General features: G+C 41.0%; 1 long non-coding RNA gene across 1 annotated transcript; it reads left to right on the top strand.

The window, feature by feature from the left end:
* Positions 1 to 14,382: 14,382 nt before the first annotated feature.
* LOC119404333 (uncharacterized) lies at positions 14,383 to 17,806 on the top strand. Its single transcript, XR_005186239.2, has 3 exons — positions 14,383 to 14,400; positions 16,344 to 16,391; positions 17,771 to 17,806. It is a non-coding gene; the product is annotated as an uncharacterized LOC119404333 (long non-coding RNA).

Here is a 17,806-nt window from a genome sequence, read left to right as displayed (position 1 = left end):
CTGTTTTTCAAGCCGTCCTATACATATAGGACACTGGGCATTAGGGGTGCTATGTGCAGGTGTGGTAAGCCATGAAACATTTCACGTGCACACCGACATTGACTTGTTCCTCTCCATGACGTCTTTCATACAAAGCACGTGTTTGCCCGGAGAAAGCTTTCGGCATTTCATGTGCATTTCTTCCTTTCCATGGCGTTTTTCGCACAAAGCACGCGTTTGCCTAAACAAAGCGGTCGGCACGTGGCAGCATGAAAAGCAAGCAATGTCTAGGCTTGCACACGTTGAGAATGAGGATTGCTTGAAGTGCTGTAGGTGGCGCTAGTCATCAGCTAAAGAAATAGCGATGTTAGAGTGCATCAAAGAAGCGTCCTATATGTAGGACACTGGGCATATATGGGTTAAGCCTTTTCCCCTTACCACGCATTGAATAGCCAACCAAGCATATGCTTGGCAAACCGGCCAGCTTTACCTCTTCTCTTTTCTCTCTCGCCATCGTTATCCTAGTAATAGTCATGGCCCAGTATTCTTGGTTGTTGCGAACCGAGGATAACTTAAGTGCCTATAAAATTAGACATATAGACAAAAAGACTGACCTTTGTTCTACAAGCACATCAACCAAAAATGCGTTTGCTTGATTGTTATCTGTGATGGTAGAGATGTGGCGGAACTTCAGAGAATTTTAAACCGCTATGGTGTATCATCAATACTACATATAACGCTTTATTAAAAAAAAACATAGGAAACGTAATACAGCAGATATTTCAATATATTCTCATAATCAAGTGGAGCTCCACAAGCAGGTGCCAAATTTTCTAGTTCAACAGTGCCGTTGAATCAACCTCGATTTCTGAACATATACAACATTGTTCAGAAAACCATCATACTCATGCAACATACTGCACATTTGGTGGCCAGGCTAGAACGCAAGAACTGTTCTCAGCACACATTTAGGTAGCCTTAGTCTTACTCAAGGCAAGCTAAATCCCAGATGCGAACACACACGGATTTATCGAGTCACTGTAAATGTGTTTTGTGTCGAGATATGCAGGAATTATGGATGCGGGAAAACAGTCCGAATCACTGTCGTCATTTTTTTTTTGTTTAGACAGGATCAACAGGAGGAACAAATGAGCCCAATTTTGGGGTACCGGAAGTGGTAAGCAGGGTGACTCCTGTTCGTTCAGAGGAAATCCGAACACTTACACATTGTATTTTATACCTTTAAACATCGTCGACAAGTCATAAGAAAGTGTATTTCCACACTAAAGAAAACAGGAAAAAGGTCTTCTAATACTGTTCTGAATAGTGTGGTGCGCGACTTTAGATATAGCTATGGCCTCTTGACGTCACAATGAGGAATAAGAGAAAGAACGCCAATGCCACTTTCTTTTCAAGAAGCCAAAATAGTGCTCAACACGTGGAGATTTAGGTCTATTTAGATGAAAAGCGAACCGTGCTATCGAACAGAGAATATTACTTTGAGTTCTTTTACAGAAGCCCAGTATAATTGTTCGTGAAGCTCCAAATGAAAGCAAGAAGATTACTTCAGACTAAATGTCTGATCTATTTTACACTAAGAAGCAAATTTAGGTTGGTCACAAAAGGCAAATAAAAGTGCACGAGAATTCACCTCGTGATGAGCACTACGATTATCACTATTAATAACAGCAGATCGCAGAAATACTGCGCAGTCACCCCCGAATAAATTTTTCCGAGTGGAGTATGGCTCCATTTTTTGCTTTTCTCGAAACCTGGCGGCAGTGTTAAGAATAGGACTGAGGCCCGTGAGGTGCGTGATAAGATGCTCCTTGCGAATGTACAGTCATCAATACTTCTTTTTTTGGGGCGAGTTGGTTCATTGTAGAACAAGGGAGTAACAGTGGGTGTGTGTTCGCGCTGTTACTCCCTTGTTCTAGAATGTAGTACAGTTAGTGTTTTCTTGATGCCTCTAATTTTTAGGGTGCACTTTACAACAGTTGGCAGCTGCTCTTTGGAAGCGTGGGATGATTGTTCTATTCGCACCAGGAGCGAAGAAATGGTTGACCATTTTATATTAAGAAAGGCGTGCTGCTGCACGGGCATACACACATACGCCGCAAAGTGGCAGATGATGCTGAAGAATGTGCATTTTTGTTATTAAATTAGACGAATTGCACGTGTATAAAAACACATCTGCAATGTGAAAATTAAACTAGTAGTTTTTAAATGTTAAACATGCAGATCGGTGTCTTCTTACTTCCCACTACTGCCGTAGCTGACCGAATTTCCCTCGCGTTTCTTTAGCGATGTCATTTGTATACGTGCTACGTGCCAATTTGAGAGTTTTCATATATTTTAGTGTTATGCATGGTAATATGGCGCTGAAGCCATGTAACGTGGTAGTCTAATGTCCCGTTCTGCCCAAAGCACCACGAGAGTCATGTGTTCTAAGAAAAACAAAATCAATGGTATTATGCAGCTGCAACGTTCGGATAACTGTGTAGTTTCAAAGTGTCGATACTTGAAACAACTACACAAATTGAAGCACGAATGCTCTCTTTGTGCTTGGTTGTTGAAGCAGCACTGTCACAACGATTTATCGTGAATCTATTGAGATGATGTTCGGCGATGATCATAGATGTGCGCTGGGTTGTTTGCTTGAGAGGGGAGAGGCTGTTTCACCGCAGACACGTCCTCCCACTCGTTGAATCCGAACGGAAGCAAGGATTGCAATGGATGCGGAAATGGAAATGTAGCGATGACGAGCTACCTTTGCAACGGTCTACCTTTGGTTCTTGGAATGCAATATCAAAGACCCTCGACCAACATTATAGCGAAACTGCGTCGCATAGCCCTGTACATTGAACAATAACATAACTGATTCAACAGAGTACACATACGGTACAGACTTGGCAGCACCTTATCTGTTTAGAGGGACGCCCCCTCCCACCCCCGCCGTTCTCTCTGTGGTCACGCCTATGCGAAGACACATTGAAAGTTACACAAGAGAACACAAGAGAACCACAAACATTGTCACACATCAATACAGCGCAAAGACAAAAAATACCTTCTTAGTCTTCTAGCCAAGCATTGCATTTTTATATCATTGAGTCTGCGAATTACGAGTAATCTCACCGCCATGTACTCAGATTTTGGGACGCATCGGTATTGAGGCATCGCTTGGTGACGATGCACCACGGTAAAGTACACCGCCATCATAGGAAAAAACGTCTATTTCGCCTCACAGGATCACAATGATGACGACGGAGTAGACGCAATACCGACACCAGTGGTAAGCGAAAAAAGACGCAAATTGACTTTGTTAAATATATGGTTAAACTCAAGTCGTTTAGTCTCCTCAGGCACAGACAATGCCCCAACACATCATCATAGACTCAATATTAGTTTCTGACTTGTATGCGACAAACGTGAGGAATCATTTTTGTATACACTGGGTTACATCATGAAGGCAGGTGCTTCGTTATGGGGCCAGAAAGTAATCGTGTTTCTGTGATACTTTTTAATGGTCGCAGGAAGAAGACCGTGATGTAAGGTTTTGAGGTTTGGTCACAGGCTACTGCCATGTTCACATTTTAAGCATGAAATTTCTTGCATTCTAATAAAAAGCTCCTCATTCGTGTTGGAGAAGCCAATGTCCTGAAGCCAATGGTCAACATGGAATTATAATTCTTCAAATTTTGCTGCTACTCATGCAATATGCACTTATTAACTTGCTTTACGAAACTATTTCTCAATTACTGATATGACATCACGTCTGTACCTATTATTCACCTACCGACACACCATTGCTTTGTGATTTCTGTTACACACAGAAACGGCCCGTCTTTTCCAATTGCAAAAGCGAAGGTTCCACCTTTTAACCACAAAAATTCTCCTTCAGACGTATTGTCAGCTTAAAAACAAGAAACTGTCACGCTTTTACGCAACACTTGAACTACATTTCTTTCGTTAATGAGCTGAATAGTTATTTTCCGCTCAGCGATGGCATATTATTTAACGCCATTTGCATCAAATTTAATATTTATTATTTGTGGAAATGTTTTTTGATCGTTATCTCTTTTGACATATTCATTCTTTCATTTAACATATTATTTCAAGCACCCATGATCCGCGTACAGACTTTAGTAGATGTCCACTGAACAAAATTTAGTGTACCAAGAAAAGTAGAACTTCCAATAATATAAAAGGACATAGAGATAAGAAGAACAACAAATAGGCAAACACGAAAATCCTAATATAATAAATAAGTTCGCAATCTTAGAAGCAAATCACAACGTAGTCACACAATGCAATAATCTGAGACATCGCGAAAATCAAGGAAAATAAAAAAAATATCGTGTAAAAACGAAAGTCGTCAAAAAGGGAAGCCCCATGCAATGTTTTGACAACGGGGAGTCCTGGCTAAAGCCCGTTCTATTTCAAGCGTTGGCCCCGACTTCCAACCTAGAATGTACAGCCGTGGTCACGTCTGTGTAGAGCGCGCGAGCAGCCGGTTTTTGCTTTGCGGGGCGACACCATGAGGCAGTTTCGGGCTCTGACGTGGTGTGTCAGGAGCATGCGCGGCCTAGTAGTCAGGCTGACCACGTCAGAACCCGAAAGTTCTTCAATTTGTCGCCCCGCAGAGCAAAAACCGACTGCTCGCGCGCTCCACACAGGCGTGATCGCGGCTGTACACTGTTCGACCCTTGGAGATCTGTTGGCAGATTAAAGTTTGGTTTTGCTGTGGCTTCTATTTTACTTTGTAATCTTCACCTCGTCATTATTCCGCTCGATATTCTACTGTTGTCGTGTTCCTGATGAAATGAAGTGTCATGAAGAGGATTACAAAATAACGGCATCTTCACATCGACACGTGAAAGCACCTGTTTGAACAGTAAAAGTGTTAATTTTTGCAACACGCATTTGTGTAACGAGCAAAAATACACTCTGGGGCAGATTTTACTTACTGCACAAGTACACGTAGACTTTATATGACTAAGCCACCAAATGCATACACGTTCTTGAAACTCACAGACGAATCCAACTGGGTGGACGAAAGTACCTGTCGCACGTGCATCATTGCTGGTAAGCTGTGGCACATCCAATCTGGTGTAGAAAAATTTCAACATTGTGCAATGAACTGTTGTGTTACCATATTAACGTATGAGAATTTTGAAAAATCCGACGAATTTTAGGTAACGTGAGAGAATTTATTAACCGGCCTTTTCCAGCAGTATGTTAAACTGATTTGAAATTTCTTAAGAAGTGAAGTTTATATAAAAAGCATACTATAAAAATCTAAAAAATCTGTGTTGTACCCAAGCCGAGAAGAACAACGGAATAATTTCTTTTAAAAGCAACGTTCTCGATTTGCAATTCTTTTTTTTTGTTCGTCAAACTCAGTATAAAATTATAGTACTGACTAAACTCAAAACTGTTGTAATATCTATACACGGACAACGGGAACCCCACGGTCGCGTGAGAAAACGATACTAATGCGCACAATAAAAAGCTGCGTGTAATAGCTACGCAACATGGAAACGTTTGCTAGTCAAGCACACTAAGCCCGACAATATGTGCAACACAACTTTTAATGAAGGACTTTCGTCATTTCTTTCCAAACTCAAAAGGCAACTGCCTTCGATAACAACGCAGATAGAAGTATGGAGGGAACATTGTGAAACGCCAGTGCGCGCGAACGACTTTTCGTGTCAGAATTTATAACATATATATCTTGATATATATGTCATATATATTTTGATAGGTATTGCATTATGTTCCCACAACATAAACTATATTGTCACTAAAAAACAAGGGACAAGGCTATTTAGGTAGCAAATGTCGCACTCCCCTCTGTTATGCCTTCGTGTCTTAATGGTACTGATAAATAAACACGTTCCTATTGTTTATGTGCTATTGCTTTCGTGTCAGTGTCGGCTTCCTGCTTTCTGGTACACCAAGGAGGTGGCCACATTTTCCGCTTCACCAAATAGACGACAGCCATTTATATTAGCCTATGTATTCTGATAATTTATGACATATACTGAATGCTAATGTGCTAGAGCTATATGTACAAGAAAAGTCCGAGTTCACTCCTCGTGAGTGTCTGGTGATACATAAATAATTGAAGCTAATTACAAAGGAAACAGTATGTAGTACTTGGGATTGCGTAAAACTACGAACACGACCTCCTAGAGTCTTGTTCACGAACGCAGCATTTCAATACCATAATATTCAGTGGCACAGTCAAGTGGTTCGCGAATACAACATAGTTGCCGCATAAGAAATTACATATATATATATATATATATATATATATATATATATATATATATATATATATATATATATATATATATATATATATATATATATATATATATATATATATATTATGCACAACTGAATGACATCCTTAATACAATCTTGGGAATTGGAAACTGCTGACAGGTATGAATGCGTCAATATTTACCTTCACCTCAGTTGACTCACCCCCCCCCCCCCCCCCGCCTCTGACCTATTTCGTATTGTTCGCTCGCTCGATGACGAATCATTATGCGAACAACCTTTCACTGCTCATACAAAGTGACACTTTTTTGATGTGCTATCTCGTTGTTTTGCTTTATATGTTTCTGCACACTGCCTTTAAGTACGATTTAAATTCCTGAGAATGCACGTGTGACGCGTTAGAGTGACGTTACGTTTCATGTGCGACTACTGGGCGACAACTTGTCTTTGGTTTACGCGCTGTTTACACGATGGGTATGTTCTGGACAGTGTACTCAAGTTGATTTTCAGATTACGATGATGTGATGATATCATGTCGTGACGTCAAGTGATCGACAGTGACGTTCAAACAGTATGGACGTCTATACAATTGTAGAACCCAGACACGCCGTGTTTCGCATACTGTTTGAGCAGGGAGAGTAGGGCACCTGTGGAACATCTGTTTTATTGCTGTGCATCAGGAATGTTTCTTGCTGTGTGTGGAGATCAGTGCGTTTGTAAAGGGTGCTTGCACCTTGTATTCAACTTCATTGATTTATTTGACATTTACTAACTGCTATGCTATGTGTCTTATTTGTTGTGCGCCTGTATACAAGTGTGCGCTTGGGTTTCTGATTTTCTATGACTTTGCTGTCTTGATATACTATCCTCTGCTGAAAAATTCGCCCACGAATCACTTGTGCGTGGCGGTTAACTTATGCACAGCCCACAATTAAACTAGTATGACAAGTGTTCCTTTACTTACAACCGAAAACCCTGCTCTTCAGATATAATGGGGGGACCTGTTTAGAGGCAGTAAACTTTAGCTTGCTCATTACGACCGTTAAAAGCATGCAATTACTGTAGTTACGAGCCTAACCGACTGATTTCTGTTGTGTAAGAAAACTGCACAGTTACCATACTGTGATGTTTTTCGTGTTAACTACGAGAACACTCTGGAACATTCGTTAATAGTGACAAGTGTGTTCTGACTAGCTTTACTATTTGAAATGATATACCAAATACGCAACATATATCTTATTGAGATCTCTACGTTTCTACATTTCAGCCAAAATCAAGTGAAAAGACATCACCATCACATCCTGGCTCATCCACACCTTCGGTAAGCAGCATTCATTTCACCGCTATTCGTACATTCAGTGAAGATATAATAAATAAACAAATTACTTTAACTTTCACATTCGTCGAACAAGGTAAAACAACTTGGTGGTACTTAGGATAAACAATACACCAGTTTCGCCCCCTTTCGCGTGTCAAGGATATTATTAGTACTCGAGATAATCAATACACCAGTTTCGCTCAATTGCGCATGTCAAGTACTTTCTTATTTAAGCGCAATACAAACACTAGATGAGAGAAAAACACAGCGTACACAAGAATGAAGAAACAAACAGGACGAGTGCTTAAGCAAAAGACGATCCGTTTTTTTTTTCTTTTAATAATGCAGGTATTAATATACATATGAAAACTATGCTTGGCATAGAGAGCCAGGGATCTAGCTTTTCAGTACAAAGGAGGCTGATGTAAATTCTGTAAACATTGCAAGCTATTGCGAAGTGCTATAAACAAGTTCTCCAGAACTGTATCTAACAGAAAGCTTTCACTTTAAGGTGAAATGCTCGCTTGAAATACCAACTTTTTTTGTGACAAGCGTAACTCACTCGTCTCTTTCTAAGGCCTCATCCGCAATCAAGGAGGCCTCCTCCTTACCTCTCTAATAGTCAGAAGTGCAAGCCGCACGAAAACAGAACAACAAACCATTGCTGTCCCATGACTCAAAAACAACGATTCACATTTGACACCACGACCGACTGGAGCACATAGTTCACAATAAACGATGGTACACGATTACACAAATGCTCAGCTAACAGCCCCTTAGATGACAGCAGTATTGAAGCTCACGTGATTGTGAAGCTTCGCAATCGAAAAAAGAAAACGAATATAAAAGGCAATGTATATCACTGAGGATTACCGATTTTATCATCGCATCATGCTTTCCTGCTCAACCGTTCGTGCGAGATATTAGGTTGCCTCATGAGCGTGCACACAGGAGCGCGTGCTGCACGATGCTATCAACGACGCCTACCGATGCCAATACCAAGATCTGGATATGCGTAGTTCATTGGCGTAGCGGTTGTTTTACTGTCGAGCGCATCGCGTCATCGGTTACCGCCTTCGGCGAAGGTGCGCTCTGATGTCGCGTTTTACGCGATAATAAAGTGGTCTCGTCTCTTACGCACTGCGCATGTACCGAGCCTCGCGTTGGTGTCGGTATAGGCGCCGCTGATGCAACCGCGCGGCATACACTTTTGTGTTCACGCTAAGCTTGTTCACGACTATACACTATGAGCTTCCCTAATAGCTTCTCTCTTGCCGAGCTCCTACATATTTACAAAATACATATTCAAGGCTACTCATACTCGCGAGGTCAATCACAGAATAGAGCCACTTTCAGCACTTCGTCTCCACTCCACCCAGAAACATCGAACACTGACAACCGGTGAATACACGAGTACACTGGTAAGCACCACATGTACGACCACGATCTGTTTTCCACATGAATAACAGTGAAAACTAACTTCGCCCACGTCTTTAGGAAAGCAGACCAGCAACTACTCGCGGACGCCGGGTAAGCCACACACGACTTTTTTTTAACACTCACTATAAAAGCACACCTTTTTAAAACTTTGCACAATATTATTACGATATCACACTGTAAATATGCTGTTTACCGTGGTGTCTGCCTGTTAGTAAAGATATGAGGAACTGACAGCAAGGATAAGAGAAACAAAACGAAGAAAGCATAATGTCTGCCACTGCTAAAAAGGCGCTAAGAATCGCCACAAAAACGGCAACAAATTACAGACAAAACGAGTGATCATCTAGTCATTACATTATGTATGTGTGCGAATTCACTTTTAACGCCTTCTTCTTGGAGCATTCAAGTTGCACAGACGAACCGAAGGAGCAGTACTTGTAGGCAAAGAGATAATTATTCGCAGTGGCAAAGTTACCAACAAAATGGCGGTGGGATGATTGCTGGGCCGCTCTATCTGACAGTGAGAAATCACAATCAGTCAACGTGCTGGACCTTAATGATAGGTTGATTGCCTCACTGGAGATTCTGACAGTTATAAAATAAATAAAAATAGCTTCATCAATAGTTCAATTTTTCGTTTTTTTAAATACAAGTTATCCTAACACAGCCCACCACACAGTCATAAAAATAAGCGGGCACAATCGGCTAAAACATAGAAACTGGACATTTTTTACGAACACATTGGCCTGGTGTTCACTTTTTGTATATTTAATTCCTATGATTAGATAAGATAATGAATTCATACATAATAATTGTAAGGTTACATGATGCTAGTAAATATTTTCGCTTTATTGTAGTCTGACATTCATTGCTACTGACGGACAGCTTTATACTCCTAAGTAAAGAATGGAGTTCAGTGAAACGTCCAACAGAGGCCTTTACAATGACTTTAAGAACACATTGCACGTGCCTCGGTTCATTGTTTTCCCATCGCACATAACATCTTGAAATAACGATATCTAAGTACAAGATGCTGTCATTCTCGATGCTACTGTAGTTTTGCTTTGGTTCGTACCAGTCAATCTTGAGCATTTATACTGGACACTTATGTGAATGAAGTTAAAAAGAATGGTTTATTATTTTTGGACGCAGCTTGGTTGCTGAACGTGTTAACACTTACGTAGCCCAGTTAGATGAGAAACTTTCAGAAAAGAATATAACTCGTTTGCTAAATGCAACTTCAGTGTCCAGCACTAGTAAAAATCAGCGCTCGAGAAACATACTGCCCTTTCAGTTGGGGCCATATCGGCAATAACATTCAAGTTCTAGCTGCACTTACACGGCTCAATTGTCGTTTAAAATTTCTGTATAAAGTACAAGCCCTTGAGTCCCGAATATGAATTCTACGGCACTGTAATAGGGTAGCGAGTTGGGCGAGTTGGCAAATACTCATGACTGCCAGCGCAAAAGGAACATGGACGAGAAAAAAAAAACGACGACACTGTCGTTTCTTTTTCTCGTCCATGTTCCGTTTGCGCCGGCAGTCGTGAGTACTGTACTCTGCTCATGCACCCAACTACAGACATTAAAATTTGAAGTACTCATCAAAAAACTTCTTTAGACCAGACCCGCCACGAGGATAGGGGTGCGTCCATCAAGAAGGGTAAGGAAACATTCGCAGAATAGAGGTGCCTGTGTGTGGAAAATAACTGCAGAGCACTCAAGGAAGCACCGTGTGTATTTTCTGACATCACTCTTTACGTGCATGCTCAATCTCCTTCCATTTCAGTGTGATACTGGGTAATTTAGGTGTTATTTGATTTGCAGAAATATATACACAAATGGAAATGTAATCGCGTATTTGTTGTGACACAAGTGAACTGCAAACGCAACTCTTCGTCGAAATCTTGATATATAATTTGAAACATGCTAGACAAAAGCGGACCAAATTTCACACCAGACAATAGGCACGTGTTATCCCGGTGCGACAAGCCTAGCATAGGTTACATTAACTGAAATTACGCCAATTTTAACAGCGGATCTGTTTGATTAAGCTCGGAAAAGCACCATGAATGCCCGAAAGAAAACTATCATTATCATGAACGACACTGCTGCGCCTAGCGCGTGCAGCGCAATAACTTGGCCGATGCGCGCTCTCCTGTCGCGCCGATCTGTCCGGCGTGGGAGGTAGTAACTGAGATGGTCGAAAGAATGAGCACAGAAAGAGAGAAAGAAAGTGAGAAAGAGAGAGCGAGAAACAGAAATGGAGATAAAGAAAAGAAAGAAAGAGAAAACAGATAGAAAGGCAGCGAAATAAATAGATAGAGCGATTAAGAGATACAAAGAAAGACACAAAAAAGGATAGAAAAAAAAACTGAGCGTAAGACTGGAAGAGATAGAATCAAACAAAGAGAGAGAAAGAAATAGAGGGAGAGAGGTAGAAAGAAAAAAGGAAGCGAAAAATATAGAGAGGGAGAAAGAAAGGGAAGGAAGAGAATGAAACAAAAAAGAATTAGAGAAAGGGAAAAATGAAGAAATAGAAATAAAGATAGACAAAAAGAGAAAAGAAAAGAGAGAGAAAGAGAGGGAAATAGGGGAAGAAAGAAAAACAAGAAGAAAGAGAAACAAGGAAGGCCGCCCAGCTCTGCTGTCCCATGGCAAATGTTATAGCGCGAACTCAGGACGAGGACAAAAGGTGCACGAAGACGAGCGCTCGTCTTCGTGCACCTTTTGTCCTCGTCCTCAGTTCGCGCTATAACATTTGTCATGAGCTACCAACTAGCCCAAGCCGCCACTCTGCTGTCCCGTCAGGCTTGGCGCCACTAGTGCGAAGCCGCCTCAATTTTTCTGCGCTATCATGCATACATAAATGACAAGTCAGATGATGAAGTGATACGATAGGGAAGTGTGATCGAAAGTGCGCTTTAGTTCTGCTCGAATGCATGCCAAACAGAAGCGTGGGTTAGCTGTGCATATCTCGTTCTTTTGCAAGCAAAAGAACATCCTTCCATTTACGATGTTCCTCTATTACCAAAAGCAGGGTAACGTGTGGCCTTTTGCCGCAGCTATCTGGGGATTCCTGTTTGCAAGTAAACACGAAATGACGAAATGGACTAAAAATATGTACACTTACGGAACATCAACAATGAAGTAGTGGCGCAGCGGCCGAAGTCTCAATGAATGTATCTTTTGTGAGCGCTGCTAACGACTGGCGGGCGAAAAAAGAATGAACGAAATGTTCAAAAGTTCCGTGAGAAATTAAGTTCCGTAAAATATCGTTACGGCTTTATTTGTATGGTACCACAATAGACGCCAGCAGCTACAAAAGCATTGGCTGATATCCCAAAGTGGAGCTCAGTTAAACAAGTCTATCCGATCGTGACGTCAGTACCTGGTTCTCCAAATGGAGAACGTTATAGTCTCCAAATGGAGACTATAAAACCTAGAAATAAGCGTGAACTGCATGTTATGCATCCTTTGAACTTCACTACCTTGACACGTGCATGGCACCGTAGAAGCCTTTTGAAATTAGCTCTATATCGTAGTCTTTATTTTCTCTTTTCATAACTTTTGCCTTCCATGCATGGATCCCGGCAGACGAGAGGATCTGTAACGGTAAGCACTGCGTCGTTTTAAATGAGCCCATTAAAGCAAAGCTTTCATTACTGCTTCATCCAACTTTACTGGAGCATTTGTGCTATGGCCGCGCGTGCCACCGGGTTTCTCGCAACACTACCACATAGCAATCGGCTTCGTTCGTTAGCGGCAGCGGCCGTGAAGGGCAAAGAAAGATGGCTATCTCAACCAGGGCATGTGTTTCGCTCTTTTGCTTCGCACCCCTCTCCAGTCTCTCCAATGACGCTGTATCATTAAAATCATTACACGCATTGTAAAAAACTATCTTGCGCTATGACCTTCACAATTTTGAAAGCACTTGTATTTCCTAGTGGCTTGATTTCTCTCCTTCATTAATTTCCTTTCTTTCTTGCCCCATTCCTGTACAAGTGTTTTTTCGTGTTTCGTGTCTTGTTTACTTTTTTTATGTTACAAAACTGTGCCATTAGTAAGGCACAAATGCGTTCATGAGTACTATTCAAATGAACGAACAAACAAAAGTGTTCCTTTACTAAGGCGTACAGCTGTTTTTACGAGTACTATACAAAATGAACGAACGAACGCTGCATGTTGCAAACAGTGGATAAAAGCACGAAAAGAGTGGATCGTCCTTGCGTAACTGATTCAACTTTTCACATTTTACGCTAGGGGATTTGTACTTTTGACAGTGAAACCTCAATACTTTGGTGTACACACAAACCTCTTCTTTTCGTTCGCTTTATCTTTTATCAGCCTAGCGTGGAAAGCTCTACGGGCACGACGCCTGGCGGGGTGAGTTACAAAGTTGTTTTTTTTAACCAGTTATACTGCCATATTGTAGACTGAGGAACGGTTACCTGATGTTACAATTAGGCTATTCCTTGTAGGTCCCCGTGTTTGCAGTGGCGCATGGATAGTTCTTTACTGTGAGAATTGCGTAGCTATCATGTTTCGTAAGGAAAATGTGTTGAATAAAACGATACCATAGTCTGTCGTGATTAAGTGATATCACCAAAAACAATACTCTCTGGTACAAAGACCACCTACAAAAACTTGCTACAAAAACAAAATAAAGAACAGAGCACCTATGTAAGCGTTCCAATAGTAGCACAACAATTTGTGGGCTTTTGTTTTTATTGCGATAGCAATTATGTGGACACTGCAGTCACATTTCTGCCTGCACCGGCGTCGTCATGCTCCGTATAAAGCACAAATCGATGACATTGCCTCGCACGTCGCATATTCTATGCGCGAGTTGAATTGCGAGAGCCCTGCCACCGAACGCCGCTCAAGCAGAGATGAACCGAGTTTGCCGTCTCCGTATCGCGAAAGGCACAGGGATATAGGAGCAGGAAGAGGAGGGGCAGCGCGGGTCCAGTAAGAAATACGTATTTTGACCGACCGGACATGGTCGTCCGCGGTCGCGCGCATCGTCTCCCGTATCTTCGAAGGTTTCAGCGCATGGCTCATAGCTTTGTACGTGTTGTGTTCTGAACGCAAAGTTTGTGTTGAAGCCATACACAGCACGGTGGACACAGCTTCGCTCGTTGCAGCGGCCCCGTTTGCTGAAAGAGTGAGCTACTGGCTTTACTTCGTATAACATCCCAGTTTGTTGCTATATCAATAATTACTTTATATTATCGTTTTACGGTTTAGCTCGCTGCCATTATATTTCGGTAGTTTTGCCAATTTTTTTTTTATCATAGTAGCTACTGAAATCATATATAAACTCTAATTTTTAGGGTACAAGAACCACACCTGGAGAGGAATCAGAAAGCACGGTGAGTGAGCTTCCTGCTCTTTCTTAAGGTCGTATTTGTTAATTCACTTCCCATTCTTCTGTAACACTTTTTTGCCAGCTTTCAGCAATAAGTCACGTTCTCTGGAGTTATTGGAAATAGAAAACAGCCATTTCGAAGTACACGCAATGACATTTACTGAGGACTGCAATAACCCTGTGACATAATAGTGCATACTAAGAAATAGCGCGAATAACCTGATACCCGGGTAGAACAACATCCAGTACAAGCTATTTTCCTCTTCTACGACCTTTGATTTTTTTCACCATCTAGGACATTTTACGATTTCTTTAGAGTTTACTACTTATACTGTACCTAACTGCAAACGTGAGCATCGGAGACCCTAAATGCATGTTTGGGGTTGCTATGAGACGCCACCGCGGGCTCGAGGAATGTAATGTATGCAGCAAAGTCGCATGTATAACACTGATTTGTTCCTGTGCCGGGAGTGTAATGCTAACGCACCCATATAATCGACGTCGAGGTCCTGGTGCCGACGACTGCTCAAGTAGATTACCAGGAACCCCAATTTGTAAAAATTATGTTCCTAAGAGTCTATTAATTTTTGTCGCTTGTGTCAGTATGTACTATTGTTCTATTGCAATAGATAAGGCAAAATTCTTCACGTTCGCAGAAATGAAAAGTATTAGCGCGACCAAATACCTTAAGGAAATGTTTCAAGTGTGCAAATTTCAAAATGGGAAATATTCAGAAATGTTATAGCATTGTGTTATTAAGGCACACAGAAGAAATCAATGGCAATTGAAACATTGAAATGAATGCTAGCAGTGCAGCTACATTGGGCGAATATGTTGCCCGAATGCTTGCATATTATCTAATTTATATTGTCATCAAAAATGAAAACAAAGCTGCCTTTGGTGGATAATGCAGTTATATATTTTGATCTAGGTTACTGAAAATACCCAGGCGCACCAACAATTCAAAAATATGTATGTAGTTTTTGTGCGATTAACTTATTTATGAACGAGGAGGTAGCTAGTGATTGTGAAAGATGTAAAAAATAAGGCAGTATTGAAGAAATGTAGTACGCAGTAAGTGTAGGACAAATTTTCGGGGCACTCTTTTTATGACAAATTGGAAAACTCTCTATAGCGAAACCTGAGTTTAGTTCTGAGATAAGCACGCAGCGACACATAACTTGGCACACGAACTTGCGAAATTCTTGCCATCTAGTCGACAGACTAGATTGTCGACTAGTCTCGCCATCTAGCCAATAGACTAGATGAGAAGACTAGTCCACAATGGTCACTTGCAAACTCTGTAAGTACTTACCAGACCGCTTGTTTATTTTAGCGTTTCGTATCAAGCGCAACCAGTGCACATTATGTGCTTTATAAATTCGGCACTTCAAGTTCCATTTATTTTGTTCTCTCAGCGCGCGTACTAGGCCGATTACCTGAATTTTCAATTAAAAAAAGAAATAATCAGTGAAAAAATTTGTACGTCAGGTAAATCGTAGGAACAGCCCATGCTGAACACTAATTTTGAACAAGCTGCACTAAATACTATGTTATGCAGTCTGTTTAAATTTGCAATCGCTTCGCCTCAAATCAGGCTGTTGAGGCGGGGCACGAGGGAAGGCGGAAGACGACCAATGACTAGGTAGAAATCGTTTTACAGCATTTAAAATATTGTTTCACAACAGCACACCGTTTGACTAATTATAATTGAAAGAATCAGGGCCCGTATTCATAAAAACGCTATACGCTAAAACATATCGTATGAGAATATTTAGCCACTCATAATGAGGGTCATATCATCAGTAAAGCCAGCTGACCAATCGGAGAAAACACGTACAAAATAGAAGCTTTGTGAATACGGCCCCAGTAGATTAGGCTGCCACTTACACCAGCAAGAATAGTCTGAAGAACTAATGTTGTTTCATTATTTTTTTTTTCCGTTAGCCTGTGACACCCGGAATCTCTACCTCAGAGGGCCCAACGCCAGGCCCGGTGAGTCATGCGGGGGCGTGGACAAACTTTTTCTCAGCATGTGGAATGTACTAGATTTATCACGTTCAGCAAAATTTTAACAATTACGAAACGTAACATAGTATATTTGAAATACTTAGCGATACTCGAGAAAACCTTCCGGGTAGTTCTTCGTCAGTAGCATATCTGGAAAGCCAATTTGAGAATGTCCGACACAAGCTGCCTATTGTTGTCTACACGAACTATAATGCAGCATACGGAGATAGTTTATGCAGCGTGGATACATTTTTAAGTGCCGAGCACTTTAGATGGCCGGGCTGTATTATGCTGTCGTAGCTTGGCACAACGCAGGCAAAACCACGAATGGCGCAGCCATTTGAGCTCGTGCTTACGCCAAGGCGAAGTCTTCTTCCTCTTGTTCTTCGAGCGCCTTGATGATGATAAGTGCGGAGCACTTTAGGGGCCTGGCAAAACCACCTATCAAAATAGGAAAAACAGAGGGAGCAAGAGAGAAATACAATAAGAGAGAAAGGAAGGGGGAAAATAGGAAGGAAAATAGAGAGATCAAGAAAGAGAATGAAATAGATAAAGAGAGGAAAGAATAAATAAAAATAAATAGAGAAAAAAGATGGAAAAAACGAAAAAAAAAGAAAAAAAGAAAGATGGGAGAAAAGAAAGAAAAAAGCCGAAGAGAAACACAGAAGGCTGCCGAGCCTCGCACCAGCTTCAGGCTTGGCACCCCTAGAGCGAAGCTGCCTTAATCTTTAAATAAGTTCAATAATGAATCGAACATGCCAACCTTGAGCACAAAAATAACACTAAAGAACCAACACGTAGCGGAATTGCAGCGCTTATTTGATTCACTTTATTATTAATGATAGTATTTTCTGTTGCATGTGTTTCTTCTTAAAGTAAGCATTCTCATGGGAAATACAGCTTTCTTATAAATCATCCCAAAATCTTTGCATGTGATCTTCCTTGAATTTATGGCCTACATCTTTGTAATTCTTGGATTCGTAGGTTTTTGCATTGTCAGTTTTCTCAAGAAGAACCATTCTCAGACCAAATACGAAAAAAAGATAAGCGAACATGTGGGGCAGGAACTGGACCAAAAGATCTCATGCATGCGTGTATGGGTGCATACACTACTTCATAACTGCTGATATTTGAAACAGATGAGTAGCTATTTTTTTTAAATGTTAATGCATGTTAATAATGTAAAAAAAAAGCTTTGTCACGCATTCATGTCAATATGCAACCTAAAATGTGTATTTTCAGTTTACATCATGAATTTTTAGTAAGCATAACTATGTTATGTGGATTCATAATCTGTCGATTACATGTTCTCAGGACTGAATAAATTTGTACTTTGATTATTTGTTTTCTTTTAATTTTGATAGTCTGAACCAGGAAGCAGCGTGACCTCAACCCTTAGC

Source organism: Rhipicephalus sanguineus, chromosome 9 (assembly GCF_013339695.2).
Source record: "Rhipicephalus sanguineus isolate Rsan-2018 chromosome 9, BIME_Rsan_1.4, whole genome shotgun sequence".
Classification (NCBI taxonomy): Eukaryota; Metazoa; Arthropoda; class Arachnida; order Ixodida; family Ixodidae; genus Rhipicephalus; species Rhipicephalus sanguineus.
The sequence above is the reverse complement of the archived record's forward strand: the minus strand, read 5'-3'. Positions and strand labels throughout refer to the sequence as shown.